Source organism: Heteronotia binoei, chromosome 21 (assembly GCF_032191835.1).
Source record: "Heteronotia binoei isolate CCM8104 ecotype False Entrance Well chromosome 21, APGP_CSIRO_Hbin_v1, whole genome shotgun sequence".
NCBI lineage: Eukaryota > Metazoa > Chordata > Lepidosauria > Squamata > Gekkonidae > Heteronotia > Heteronotia binoei.
This window is the reverse complement of record NC_083243.1, coordinates 60,340,918-60,354,693: the sequence shown is the minus strand read 5'-3', so window position 1 is coordinate 60,354,693 and position 13,776 is coordinate 60,340,918. Positions and strand designations below refer to the sequence as shown.

The following is a 13,776-nucleotide window of genomic DNA, read 5'->3' as shown; positions in this document are numbered from 1 at the left end:
TGAGTCCAAATTTCTTTTCAACCACCCTGCACCGAACTCCATGATAGTGCACTCCTCTTCCAAGTCTAAACAGACAAGACATCCTGTGCCTCCAGAAAGGGAAGGCAAAAAACTCGATACAATTGGAAGAAAAATTTATTCTCTTACCACTGCCACTACCAAGATCCACAACTACATGGCGTACTTCTCTGCATATGCCTTTAACTTAACCACTTATCTAAATACTCTGGTTCCCTCTCTACCTGAAGCAACACAAAAACAAGCGTCTCATGCACTACAAGAACTCGCGAGAGTCAGTAAACAACAAATTAATACGGCACGCCATGCAGCCCAATGCTCCTCTAGAACCCTTGCATCGCAATAGCCCTGCGTTGACATGCGTGGCTTAGGTCTTCATCACTGCAACCTGACATAAAGTTCAAGATAGAGGACTTACCCTTCGATGGACTCGGCCTATTCAATGCCACTACAGACGACATTCCCACCAATGTCGACGATAGCAGAAAGAGAGCCAAGAGATTGAGGGTTACCCAACCACAATCTCAAGCCACACGTCAAAGGAACTGGAGGCCAAACTACTACAAAACCACTAGATCTCCACAACAGGCCGAACCCTGGAGACGCAAGCCCTCCCAGCCCAAACAACCCTTTCAACAGAGAGCATGTCCTCAAACGTCAAAGAAAACCCCACCAACTACAAAGCAGTCTCTTTGATTCCCTTACCCCTCACAGACGTCCAGAGCACTATCCAGACATCAGACTTCAACCGTTCTACCCCATGTGGGAGTCCATAACATCAGACTCATGGGTCCTGGCGATCATCCACAGGGGCTACTCCATAGAGTTCAACTCAACCCCAAAACATCACAGGTTCTTAACCACCCCACCATCCGCACCACTACAATTGGAAATTGCGACCTTGCTGGATAAGGGAGCTATAGAACCAGTTCCACCACAGTACCATCATACCGGGTTTTACTCCCGCTACTTTCTGGTGCCAAAAAGAGACGGGGGATTCCGGAAACTCAATCTTCACATCTGTCACAAAAAAATCCGCATGATCACCCTTCAGTCCATCCTACCGCTGATTCCAAAGCAAGCCTGGATGGCATCTATAGACCTACAAGACGCCTACTTTCATATCACCATCAACCACCATCACAGAAGATTCCTCAGATTCGCGATCGGAGATCAACACTACCAATTCTGCGCTCTTCCCTTTGGTCTCTCAACAGCACCAAGAGTATTTACAAAGTGTATGGCTGTGGTGGCCACAACACTACGTCAACAAAAAATATCCATCTACCCGTACGTAGACGACTGGCTGATCGTCGCCCAGACAAAAGAACATCTCCAAATAGACGTCTCAACTACCCTTTTCCTCCTAGCTACCCTAGGACTTCAGGTCAATCCATCGAAATCCAAGCTAACTCCTACTCAGACCATACAATTCATAGGAGCACACCTCTCAATGATTTCCCAGAAGGCTTACCTGCCACAGGACAGAGTGCAATATATCCAATCCTTGGCCAACAAAATCATAATACACCGCTCTCAAACGGCTCTCATCTTCCAAAGGATGTTAGGCCTAATGGCAGCTACCACCAGAGTACTCTGTTTCGCCAAACTCCACATGCGCCCTCTGCAACTGTGGTTTGTCCGAACATTCCATCCTCAAAGACAGCACCAAAGCACAGTGCTAACTCTTCCATCTCACATCGTCTCATCCCTGAGGTGGTGGACGATAGAAAGTCATCTCCGGGTGGGAATGCCATTCGCACAGAAACCCCCTCTGTAATTGTTACCACCGACGCTTCCAAGTGGGGATGGGGAGCCCACTTAGGAACGCTCACAGTACAGGGACAATGGACGGTCTACAAAAGATCCCTCCATATCAATTGCCTGGAACTCCTGGCGGTCCACAGAGCTCTGAAATTCTTTCTACCATCTCTTCGCAACTGCCATATACAAGTCACTTCCGACAATGTGGCCACTGTCTTCTACATCAATCGACAGGGAGGCACTGCATCTACCCGACTATGCAAACGAGCCCTAGAACTATGGCACTGGAGCATAAGCCAGGGTATCTTGCTGACAGCAGTACATTTACCAGGGGTCCAGAATGTCCAAGCAGATGCGTTGAGTCGTCATCTAATCAACGATCACGAATGGGCCATCAACAGGCGTTACATAGAGCCCATATTCCAGAACTTTGGTACCCCGAAGATAGATGTATTTGCATCCCCAAGCAATACCCAGTTCCCCCGCTTCTACATGCGAGGCCCTCCAGCCCCATTGTCACCGGGGGATGCCTTCCTCCAAACTTGGAAGGGAGCTCTTCACTACTTATTTCCTCCAATACCACTCATCACCAGAGTACTGCAAAAGATTCAGACGGACCTCACCAACTGCATCCTGATCACACCCTGGTGGCCACGTCAACCCTGGTTCACCGCTCTCCTTCTCCTCTCCAACAACACATTCCTGCGAATTCCACAAGCTCAGGACTTGATTTCCCAACAAGATGGCAAGGTCCCACACCACAACCCAGCACTTCTGAGACTGTCAGCCTGGAGAATCAGTTTTTAAACTTTCCTCCAGATGTCCTGGTAAATGCAAGGAAACCTGCCACTAGGAAATCCTCTCAAATGGAAACAATTTTTCCAAATACGCATGCCAGCATAACTTTAACCCTAGCCTTGCCAGTATCACCCAAATCCTAAAACATACTCTCGCCCTCTCCAATACTGGACTTTCGTACTCCTCCTTGAAGGTCCATTTAGCAGCTATCTCTGCATTTCACCCACATATTGAGGGTTCCACAGTCTTCTCTCACTATGCTACCAAAGCCTTCCTGAAGGGAATTCTTCACCTTCACCCTCCAATCCGGAAAATCCTTCCTACCTGGAGCCTCTCCCTTGTCCTGAGTCAGTTGATGAAACCACCCTTTGAACCTATGGCATCCATTCCTTTACATCTTCTCACTTGGAAAACAGCCCTACTGATAGCACTCACCATGGGCAGGAGAGCTAGCGATATCTGCGCTTTTAGAGCAGATCAACGTTACACAGTCTTCCATCATAACAGAGTAGTACTATGTCCCAATCCTGCGTTCCTACCCAAGGTGGTCTCAGCGTTTCATTTAGGGAAACCCTCCACTCTACCTGCATTCTTCCAACACCCTGCGGATGCAGGCCAATGGGTGCTACACAACCTCAATGTTCGTAGGGCCCTTGCCTTTTACATTGAAAGAACACGACAGTTCCGTAAGGACATGAGTCTATTTATATCTTACGCAGCCCACAACCTGGGCAACAAAATCTCAACTCAGAGATTTTCAAAGTGGATTGTGGCTGCCATTACCTTATGTTATGAACTGGCGAAACAGCCAATACCAGAACATATACGAGCTCACTCTACTAGAGCCGTTTCAACCTCAGCAGCCTTCTGCAAGGGCATCCCGATGGAGGACATCTGTGCTGCTGCCGTCTGGTCCTCCCCATCCACTTTCGCCTCGCACTACACCCTAGACGTTCGTGCTCGGCGAGACTCGTCCTTCGGGCAGGCTGTGCTGCGATCCATCTGGCAAATTACCGGCCGGTCTCGAACCTACCATTTTTAGGTAAGGTTATAGAGAGGGCAGTGGCGTTACAGCTGCAGAGTTTTTTGGATGACACTTCTGCCTTAGACCCTCACCAGTCCGGCTTCCGTCCGGGTTATGGGACGGAGACAGTGCTGGTCGCCTTGGTGGATGACCTCCAGCGGCATCTGGATCGAGGCGGCATGGCGGTGCTGATATTGTTAGATCTGTCGGCCGCATTTGATACGGTTGATCATCAGTTACTGGCCCGCCGCCTCGCCGACACGGGGATTGGGGGATTGGCCTTACAGTGGCTTTCCTCCTTCCTCGAAGGACGGGGGCAAAGGGTGGCCATTGGGGGGGAACGGTCCCGGAGGCACCCACTAGTATGTGGGGTCCCACAAGGGGCAGTTCTCTCCCCGATGTTATTTAACATCTATATGCGCCCCCTTGCCCAGATTGCCCGGAGGTTTGGACTTGGGTGCCATCAATATGCTGATGACACCCAACTCTATCTGCTAATGGATGGCCGGCCTGGCTCCGTCCCAGAAAGCCTGGACCTAGCATTGCAAGCCGTGGCAGGCTGGCTCAGACTGAGTGGGCTGAAGTTGAATCCAACGAAGACAGAGGTCCTGTGCTTGGGTCGCGGTGCCTTGGGAGGGGAAATCCCCTTGCCAGTCCTTGACGGTGTGCAGCTTAAAGCGGCACACAGGGTCAAGAGCTTGGGGGTTCTTCTGGAGCCTTCATTATCAATGGAGGCACAGATAGCGGCCGCTGCCAAGTCCGCGTTCTTTCATCTTCGTCGGGCGAAGCAGTTGGCCCCCTTCCTAGAGCGCCGTGACCTAGCAACAGTGATCCATGCTACGGTCACCTCGAGACTGGACTACTGCAACGCCCTCTACATGGGGCTGCCCTTGTGCCGAATTCGGCGGCTGCAGCTGGTGCAGAACGCGGCGGCTAGGCTGTTGCTGGGGCTCCCAAGGTGGGAGCACATACAGCCGGGGCTGCGCGGACTGCACTGGTTGCCAGTGGCATACCGAGTTCGCTACAAGGTGCTGGTTATTACCTTTAAAGCCCTATATGGCCGAGGACCTACCTACCTAAGGGACCGTCTCTCCCCATATGAGCCCCAGAGGGCACTGAGGTCATCTGGGAAAAACCAGCTGAATATCCCTGGGCCAAGGGAGGCCAGACTGAAAGCCACCCGGGACCGGGCCTTCTCTATTACTGCTCCACTACTGTGGAACCAACTCCCTGAGGAGGTGAGGGCCATACGATGTTTAGAGGGATTCCGTAGGGCCTGTAAGACCCACCTTTTCAAGATGGCCTTCAACTAGCGAAAAATTAGTGGAAAAACTGTGATACAACTAGATATGCTGCTAGAAATGCTTTTATTCTTGAAATGTTTTTACTGCTGAAATTTATTGAAACCTGTTATAACGCCATACTGTTATGTGAATTTTAATACTTTGTAATTGTTTTAACCGTGTTTTATAATTGTAACTGATGTAATGTGTGTTTTATGTTGTGAGCCGCCCTGAGCCTGCTCCGGCGGGGAGGGCGGGATAGAAATAAAAAATTATTATTATTATTATATTATTATTATTATCTTTGATCGATTCTCCTTGACACTCAACCATGAGTACAATCATACTCTCTTAACCTAACTAACCATGCTTCTGCTTACAGATCCAGCACCCGCCTCCTACTGGAATAACTTGCTAATCACCCATATGTGGGACTGCACAGAGACCACGAAGAAGATGGACAGGTTTCTTACCTGTAACTGGTGATCTTCGAGTGGTCATCTGTGCAATCACACATACCCACCCATCCTTCCCCGCTGCTGGATGCTTATCATCTGTAGAACTGGTCCATCTACATGGCGGCAGGAAGAAACTGAGCGGGTTAGGCGCCTCCCCTTCGTCCAGGCATGCGCAGGCGATGCCTTCTCCCTGGGACGATGGGAAGGCGCGCTAAAATTAACGCTTCAAGATTGCTTTGAATTCTCCGAGGTTGGGTTCGATCCTGGCGGATTACCCATATGTGTGACTGCACAGATGACCACTCGAAGATCACCAGTTACAGGTAATAATAATAATAATAAATTTTATTTATATCCCGCCCTCCCCACCTAGGCAGGGTCAGGGCGGCTAACAACAATACAATATATCATAAGTTTAAAACAGCATTTAAATCGTACAATAATTTAAAACAACAATATCTAAAACCAGTTCCGGTTGTCTAAGCCATTCCATAATTTAACAGCTGCGGTGATATTCCTGATGTTATTCTGTGCATTTATATAATGGCAGAGATCACTAGATAAATCGTTTGGTGGGTTGAACAGCCATCCTGTCAGCGGTCTACAAAGGCCTGCTTGAAAAGAATGGTCTTACAGGCCCTGTGGAATTGATCCAGATTCCGCAGGGCCCGCACCTCCTCTGGGAGCTGATTCCAGAGGCACGGGGCTGTAACAGAGAAGGCCCGTGCCCGGGTACTCTGTAATTTTGCCTCCTTTGGCCCAGGGATGGTCAGCATGTTCTTTCCTGCTGACCTCAGTGCTCTTTGGGGCTCATATGGGGAGAGACGGTCCCTCAGGTAGGCAGGTCCTCGGCCATATAGGGCTTTAAAGGTGATAACCAGCACTTTGTAGCGGACCCGGTATGTAACTGGCAGCCAGTGCAGTTCACGCAGCCCCGGCTGTATATGCTCCCATTTCGGGAGTCCTAATAGTAGCCTGGCCGCTGCGTTCTGCACTAGCTGCAGCTTCCGGGTTCGACACAAAGGCAGCCCCATGTAGAGGGCATTACAGTAATCCAATCTTGAGGTGACCGTCGCATGAATCACTGTTGCCAGGTCCCGGCGCTCCAGGAAAGGAGCCAACTGCCTTGCCCGCTTCAGGTGGAAAAACGTTGACTTGGCAGTGGCTGCTATCTGGGCCTCCATTGATAGTGAAGGCTCCATTAGGACTCCCAGGCTCTTGATCCGGCCCGCCGCTTTCAGCAGTGCACTGTCAAAAACCGGGAGAGGTATTTCCTTCCCCAGAGCGCCGCGACCCACGTAAAGGACCTCTGTCTTCGTCGGGTTCAACTTCAGCCCACTCAGCCTAAGCCAGGTTGCCACGGCCTGCAGTGCCCGGTCTAAATTCACTGGGATGCAGTCAGGCCGGCCATCCATTAGCAGATAGAGCTGGGTGTCATCCGCATATTGATGACAACCCAGTCCAAAACTCTGGGAAATCTGGGCAAGGGGGCGCATGTAGATGTTAAATAACATCGGAGAGAGAACTGCTCCCTGAGGCACCCCACAATCTAGTGTGCGCCTCCGGGAAAGCTCACCCCTGATTGCCGCCCTTTGTCCCCGACCTTTGAGGAAGGAGGAAAGCCATTGTAAGGCCAGCCCCCTAACCCCTATGTCGGCGAGGCGGCGGGTCAGTAGCTGATGGTCGACCGTGTCGAACGCCGCCAACAGGTCCAACAACATCAGCACCGCCACGCCACCTCGATCCAGTTGCCAGGTAAGAAAGAAACCTGTCCTTGCCAGGTAAGGTAAGAAACCTGTCCTTTCCCTCACCATGGTCTCAAGTGATGAGTTGCTAGCTATGTGTCCTGTATTCACTCAAGTATTGCTTCTGATAACACTTTGCTCCTTTCTCCAAAATATTAAGAGCCTGTAGCTTGGCTATCTGGTGGAGGGTAAACTGTGCATAATGAGTGACATTATATAAAAGTAAGAACTATTATTGTATTCTGCTGATGAACGTGTTTTGCTTAAAATGTTTGTGCCTGTTTAGCTTAAAACACTCTGTTTTGTGCCACCCAAAGAATTAATGGTCCTCAGCCTGAAACAAGATTCCCAACACTACTTGATAGATTCAGAAAGTACAACGGAGACCTGCATTGTAAATATTCAGTTGCAGTCATTCATATTTTATTCCCAGATGTATGTTAAAACACAAACATGAAGTTGGTTCATGTTTTTAAAAACTGAATGCTGCATTTAAATCTTTGTTAGCTTTTATTGTGTTTATAAATTTTAATCTAGGCAACTCCTTCGGGTTGATTTATTTAAATCAAGACAACTTAAATCAGTGATTTAAATTACTGTGAAAAAAGACTGATTTTGAACCATTGATTTAAATCAAGTTTCTGATTTTGTAATTCACATTTTCTTAGCAAATATGTAGACTGACCGGGTGCTATAATGATTTAAACATATTGCTTTGTACTAAATAGGAGACTTTGTTACCTAAGAGCTTATTTCAGAATCACTGAACATACAACTGACATCTTTTCCCCTACAAAATAATGTCTGGTTAGAGACAAGGGGATACTTATCAAATTAATACATTTTTCTTTACATATGCACTGAACATCATTTACTTAAGTAGTAAGCATCTAGAATTTTCAAGAAGAAAGAGCTTATTGTTTCTGAACAGAATTGTATTTCTCCATGAAGCAAACATCCATGCTGTTTGGTAGATTTGAAGTATAAATTAAAAAATGAATACAATGAAGAGCTTGGATTGGATAAAGAATAAAGTAAGAGTACAAGATCATACAAGTGGGTGCAGTTCATGATTCTATTGAGAAGGGGATTTTTTAAATCACGCTTATTTATACAGATTTATAACATATTAATGTGTTATTTTTAAAAATAGATTTAAATTTAATTCAAGGGGAAGGGCTCATTGGTAGATAATCTGCTTGGCATACAGAAGGTCCCAGCTTTAATCCTCAACACATCCAGTTAAAAGGGCCAGGCAGTATGTTATGTGACAGACCTTCCTCAGACCCTAAAGAGTGGCTGCTAGTATGAGTAGACAATACTGACATTGGTGGACTGATAGTCAGTAGAAGGCAGCTTCATGTGTTCTTGTCTCTTCTATTGAATTCGTAGCCCTCTGTTCAAGGTGGCTTTTTGTGTACAAGAATGAACAATAGGGGAAACAATTCAGATATCTGAGTGCAAGCATTACAAATATGATACAATAGATAATGTGCTGTGTGTAATTGCGAAGTTTCTTCTGGACTAAGACTGGCAATCATCACAGACTATAAAACCCAGAAGACATAATCCTATATTTTAAATTTTACCTTTGAGTCAGCTAAATTTTGCCTGTAGGTGCTTAATTGGATCACTGGTCTTGGGTAGCACTTCGTTAGGCAGAAGGTGTGGAGAAATGGCTGTACAACTTTTTGCTGTTAGGATATTGTCACCTGAACATTAACAAACTATGTTTCCAGAGTGCAGCCACTAATGACTTGATCATTTTATTTCTGTACGCAAAAAAGTACATGGGGAGTAAAACAACACTGTAAATACATGGAGTTTTCCTTCTTGAGTGCTTTTTAACTCACCCCATTAAATGTGTCTAGGGTACAAAATGTCCCATTTTTTTCCCTCAGAAAACACACCTCCAAATAAGTTTCGTAAAGTGTTCTAGAAAGATATAGCCTCTCCTGATAACCTGGTGAATGGTCTGCCTCACCAAAAAGAGATATGTTTGTGGGGTAGAAAAAATACCCCAGACCAACAACTAAATTTGCAGTTCTTAAAGTAAAACACAATATCTTCTTCCGGGCTTTTTGTACAGAAAAAGCCCAGCAGGAACTCATTTGCATATTAGGCCACACCCAGATGGAACTGCATTCCTTTGTGTTCCTGCTCAAAAAAAGCCCTATTCTTTCACACACATTTTTTTCAGTCATGGGACATTTTTCTTCCCCCAGATATATGGAAATTTGGCTTACGGTAGAAATTTACCCTAGGATACAATTATAGTGTAGGGTTTCCCACCCCCCAAAACGTGCTGCCAGAGTAGGTTTGCCAATCCCTAGGTCCCAGCGGGGGTTCTTCCACTTTCCCAGGCTCCTTCACTCCCCCAGTCAGCTGGCTGATGGGGGGAAGCCCCACCCCCAGAGGACCATGTGCCTTTGGATGCTTCAGTCTCCGATTGAAAGACTTCCTCTTGGGATGATGTGTCTGTGTTACTTTGAAGAAGTTGGCAGCAACTTGTGAGTAGAGACGCCAATCCGTCGCTTTAGAGTCGCCAGAAACGGGTTGGGGGGGGAGGGAAGCGTCTGCTGAGCACTTCATTATTCCCTATGTGGAGATCGATTCTCATAGGGTATAATGGGGAATTGATCTGGAGGTTTTGGCAGCTGTGCAGGAGCTGTTTTCTAAGGTAGAGGCATCAAATTTTCAGTATAGTATCTAGTGCCTCTCCCCAAAGTACCCCCCAAGTTCCAAAACGATTGGACCAGGGGATCCAATTCTATGAGTCCCAAAAGAAGGTGCTCCTATCCTTCATTATTTCCTATGGAAGGAAGACATTTTAAAAGGTGTGCTGTCCCTTTAAATGTTATGGCCAGAACTCCCTTGGAGTTCAATTATGCTTGTCACACCCTTGTTCCTGGGTCCGCCCCCAATGTCTCCTGGCTCCACCCTCAAAGTCCCCAGTTATTTCTTGAATTGAACTTGGCAACCCTATGCCAGAGTGTTATTCTGAAGTATCGAAAAATCCAAGGTTACTTTTCTTGTTACACATTTAATATATTTCTTGTTTGGCTTGTACGACAGATAGTGGTTTGGATTCCATAAAGTTTATTAATACTAACTGGCAAGGGTGTGGCGTTCTTTCCAGGATATTTGACTATTAATATTCTTAGTTTTCAGAGATACAGAGTGCCATGAAAAGTGATTGGTAACTAGCAAATTCAGCTCCAATAGTTTACCTTTATTTTCCATAATAGCTTGAGATATGTGAATGAAGAGGAAAATGATGAAAAACAAAGTGACTAGATTTCAAATTGGGAAGGAAATATGTAGTTTACCTTAAAACAGAGATGACTTTTGGGGAAAGTAGGGCTGTGCACATCTCTTCCTCTCCTTATTGCCATCTCATACATTTGACAAGAAAAGTAACATAATGAAGTAATGAATCATAGCAAATTAATTGCCAGTTGACCAGAAAATTACTGTAAAATGTCTGCAGGCATTTTAAAAAGTGCCCCTTCCCCAGCATGCTTGAGCCAACTGGAATGGAGACAGCTATATCACTTCCAGATCACATGCATATAACATGTGATAGAAATAGATTCCCAAAGACAGTCACATGCATATGCACACTTGGCCCCAATAATTACTTTGGTACCCCTTCCCTAAATGGATCATCCTAGCATTCTCCTATGTTAAAATCAATTCAGTTTTCTCAGAGGGATTAAATTACTAGAAGAAAAACTATGGCAAGGCTATGCTTTAGATATAGGACACTTCTTTCTCACTAGTCCTGTTGCTTTCATCACTGGCAGGTGATGAATTATTCAGTTTTGCCACATAGATATTATTTAGCTGTAGGTAGGTAGGAGGAGCATGTCTGGAATTGTAAGAGGGCCCTTCATTAGTGGAAAACCAGAATATAACGCCACAGTGTGTTTGTATAGTAATACCTTTGGGGCTTTCTGGGCATGGAGAGGTCTGAAACTAAAACTGTATGTCAAATACTCAGTGCATATCTTTATGTCCTTGACTGCTGTAGTTGTATTGGAAGAACAATACTCAGCAATTTCTGCCAGTACGCATAGTGAGATTATAGCCATTATGTGATTAATTTGCTGAAAACATGATGTTTGTAAAATTGTAGATGTGGCCAGCAAATTCTGAATTATTTGTCCTGAGTCCTAAAGTAATGTTTCACAAAGGGAGCAAACCTAAGGAAATCTACTGAGGACTAAGTACAATTGTATTCAATGGGTTTACTCCAGGAAAGTGTTCTTAAAATTGTAGCCAAAAAGTTGCTGTTGCATTTTGTTTAAAAAACACACACAGAAATACCTTATATTTGGCTTTCACAAATATATCCAGGATTTTTTTTTGAATACCCAAAAATGGGTGCTGAAAATCTGAAATTATTTGTGATTAACTGGGAATATTGGAAAGTGGTATTTAAAGGCTCTTCCCTCTTTGTTCTTTCTGTGCTTCTGTGTTTCCTGGGCTTGGTATTGGCTTATCAGGCTGTTTTAGGCAAAATCCTGCAATTTAAAAGTTGTGTTTTTTTAAGTTCATTCTTTGTTGGAGTTGATTGGTGTTGTTTTTATGGGGTATGTGGATTCTTGAGTTTTATTTTGGTTCAGATTCTCTAGTTTTAATTAGATTCAGACTCTCAGGTTTTACATTGGTAGGATTTAGCAATAGTTTGCAAGTGATCCCATAAAAGGGGGAAGGAAGATTTTCAGGTTTTGACACATTTTTTTTTTAATGTTCAGAAACAATGGGAAATGGCTGGGGAACCCATAGATTTGTTCAGGGACCAACATAATTGGACCTCTTGGTCCAGTTGGTTTGAAATTTGGAGGTTGTTTAAAGGACAGGCACCAACAGCCTCCCGGCAGTTTTGGTGCCAGTACTTTTACAACTGCACCCCCTTGAAACATTACCCATATGGAAGTATGGAGCTGAAAAATATTGGAAACCGGGGGGCGGGGGGGCACACCTAGATCTTGAATACCCAGAAAATAGAAATACTGATACTTTTCTGCTCCAGTATATCCAGATCTGAAAAACACTTTTTTTTTTTTGCTGTACACCCTTAGAACCTATCTATATGAATATACCTGACCACTCTGGTTACCTTCAGAGACCCTACTTCAGGGGCTTCCACCATCAGAATGGCAACCAGGAAAAGTTTGTGTTTATGCATTTAAATGTTTGAAATGCTTATGTTTAAATGACTTTAAGTGTTTGAAATGTTTGAATATTCACTGAACCTGGTGAAAAGGCAGCATAGAAATATTTTAAATCAATTAAAAGTGTTGCCTGTATTTTGTTCCTTTCCTTTCTTTTAATGGTTCACTTCTTTGAACAAAGGTCCCATGTTAGAATGTTTTGTTCCTAACAACCAGAGGGTTAGATCTAGGGGTGTGCATCCCCATCCATGTATTTTTCATTTTGGGTCTATTCCCGAAAAACTCAGATCCCAATACTGATAAAGTATTTGGACCTGGGATTTTTCAGAAACCCCAATTTTTTCCTGGTCCAATAGACCCAAACTGAAAAATACACAGAGAGAATCAAGCATATGGACATATGAAGCTGCCTTATACTGAATCAAACCCTTGGTCCATCAAAATCAGTATTGTCTACTCAGACTGGCAGCGGCTCTCCAGGGTCTCAAGCTGAGGTTTTTCACACCTATTTGCCTGGACCCTTTTTTGGAGATGCCAGGGATTGAACCTGGGACCTTCTGCTTACCAAGCAGATGCTCTACCACTGAGCCACTGTCCCTCCCCAGTATCAAAGCCAAATAAAACAGTTGAGCAGCTCAACTGGGGCTCTTTGGGGCAGTCCCTTTAAACCCGTCTGCCCAAAAGAGCCCTGAAAGCAGCTGATTCCATGGGGAGAACTCTTCCCATAGGCTCAGCTGGGGCTGTCTTGGGCAGTCCATTTCAAACCAGACTGCCAAAAGAGCCCACATAGCAGGCTTATCCCATGGGCAAAGTTCCCTGCCAGCACAGCTCGGGTTCTTTTGGGCAGTGCAGTTTAAACCAGGCTGCCCAAGAGAGCCTCAGGTGCTTTGCAGGCTCCATTTGGCAGCCTGGTTTAAACTAGACTGCTCAAGAGAGCCCCAGCTGAGTCATGGGGAAGAGTTCTCCCTGTGTGATCAGCGGCTTTGTGGGCATTTTTGGGCAGTCCAGTTTAAACTGCACTGCCCCAAAGAGCTCCAGTTGAGCTAAACACCCCTACCTATCTATATGTTTGGCTGTTTTGTGGGCTGTCTTCTGCAGTCCCTTTAAACACCCATACTCCTGTTGAAATGAATTGTGGAAGAAAGCCTGAAAACAGCAATCTGCTCCAGCACCTCAGCTGTTTCTTTTGGATTTGCCAGTAATTCCCAAATATGTTAGGGATTTTTTGGGGGATTTTTTTTTGTTCTCCCAAAAAATCTTGGATACATTTGAGATGCCTAAATATAACTGAAAAATATCAACAAAGTGTTTTTTCTGGTATATATTTGGATCAGGTGAATCCAAATGCGCCCCCCTAGTTAGATCCTACTAAGCACTTCCGAAAAATTCTTGGAAACAGATCTTGCTCATCTTCTTTCCTCCCCTTTTTGAAAAGAGAATATTTGATGGTGAGGATGGATAAAAAGCCATGCAAGCCATGCAAGGTAAGTAGATGCTGCAAGGAGG

General features: G+C 45.2%; 1 protein-coding gene across 11 annotated transcripts in view; it reads left to right on the top strand.

Moving 5' to 3' along the window:
• The window catches only part of NPAS3 (neuronal PAS domain protein 3), a 1,210,843-nt gene that overhangs the window by 73,488 nt on the left and 1,123,579 nt on the right, over positions 1–13,776 (top strand). The gene's annotated exons all lie outside the window — the stretch shown is intronic.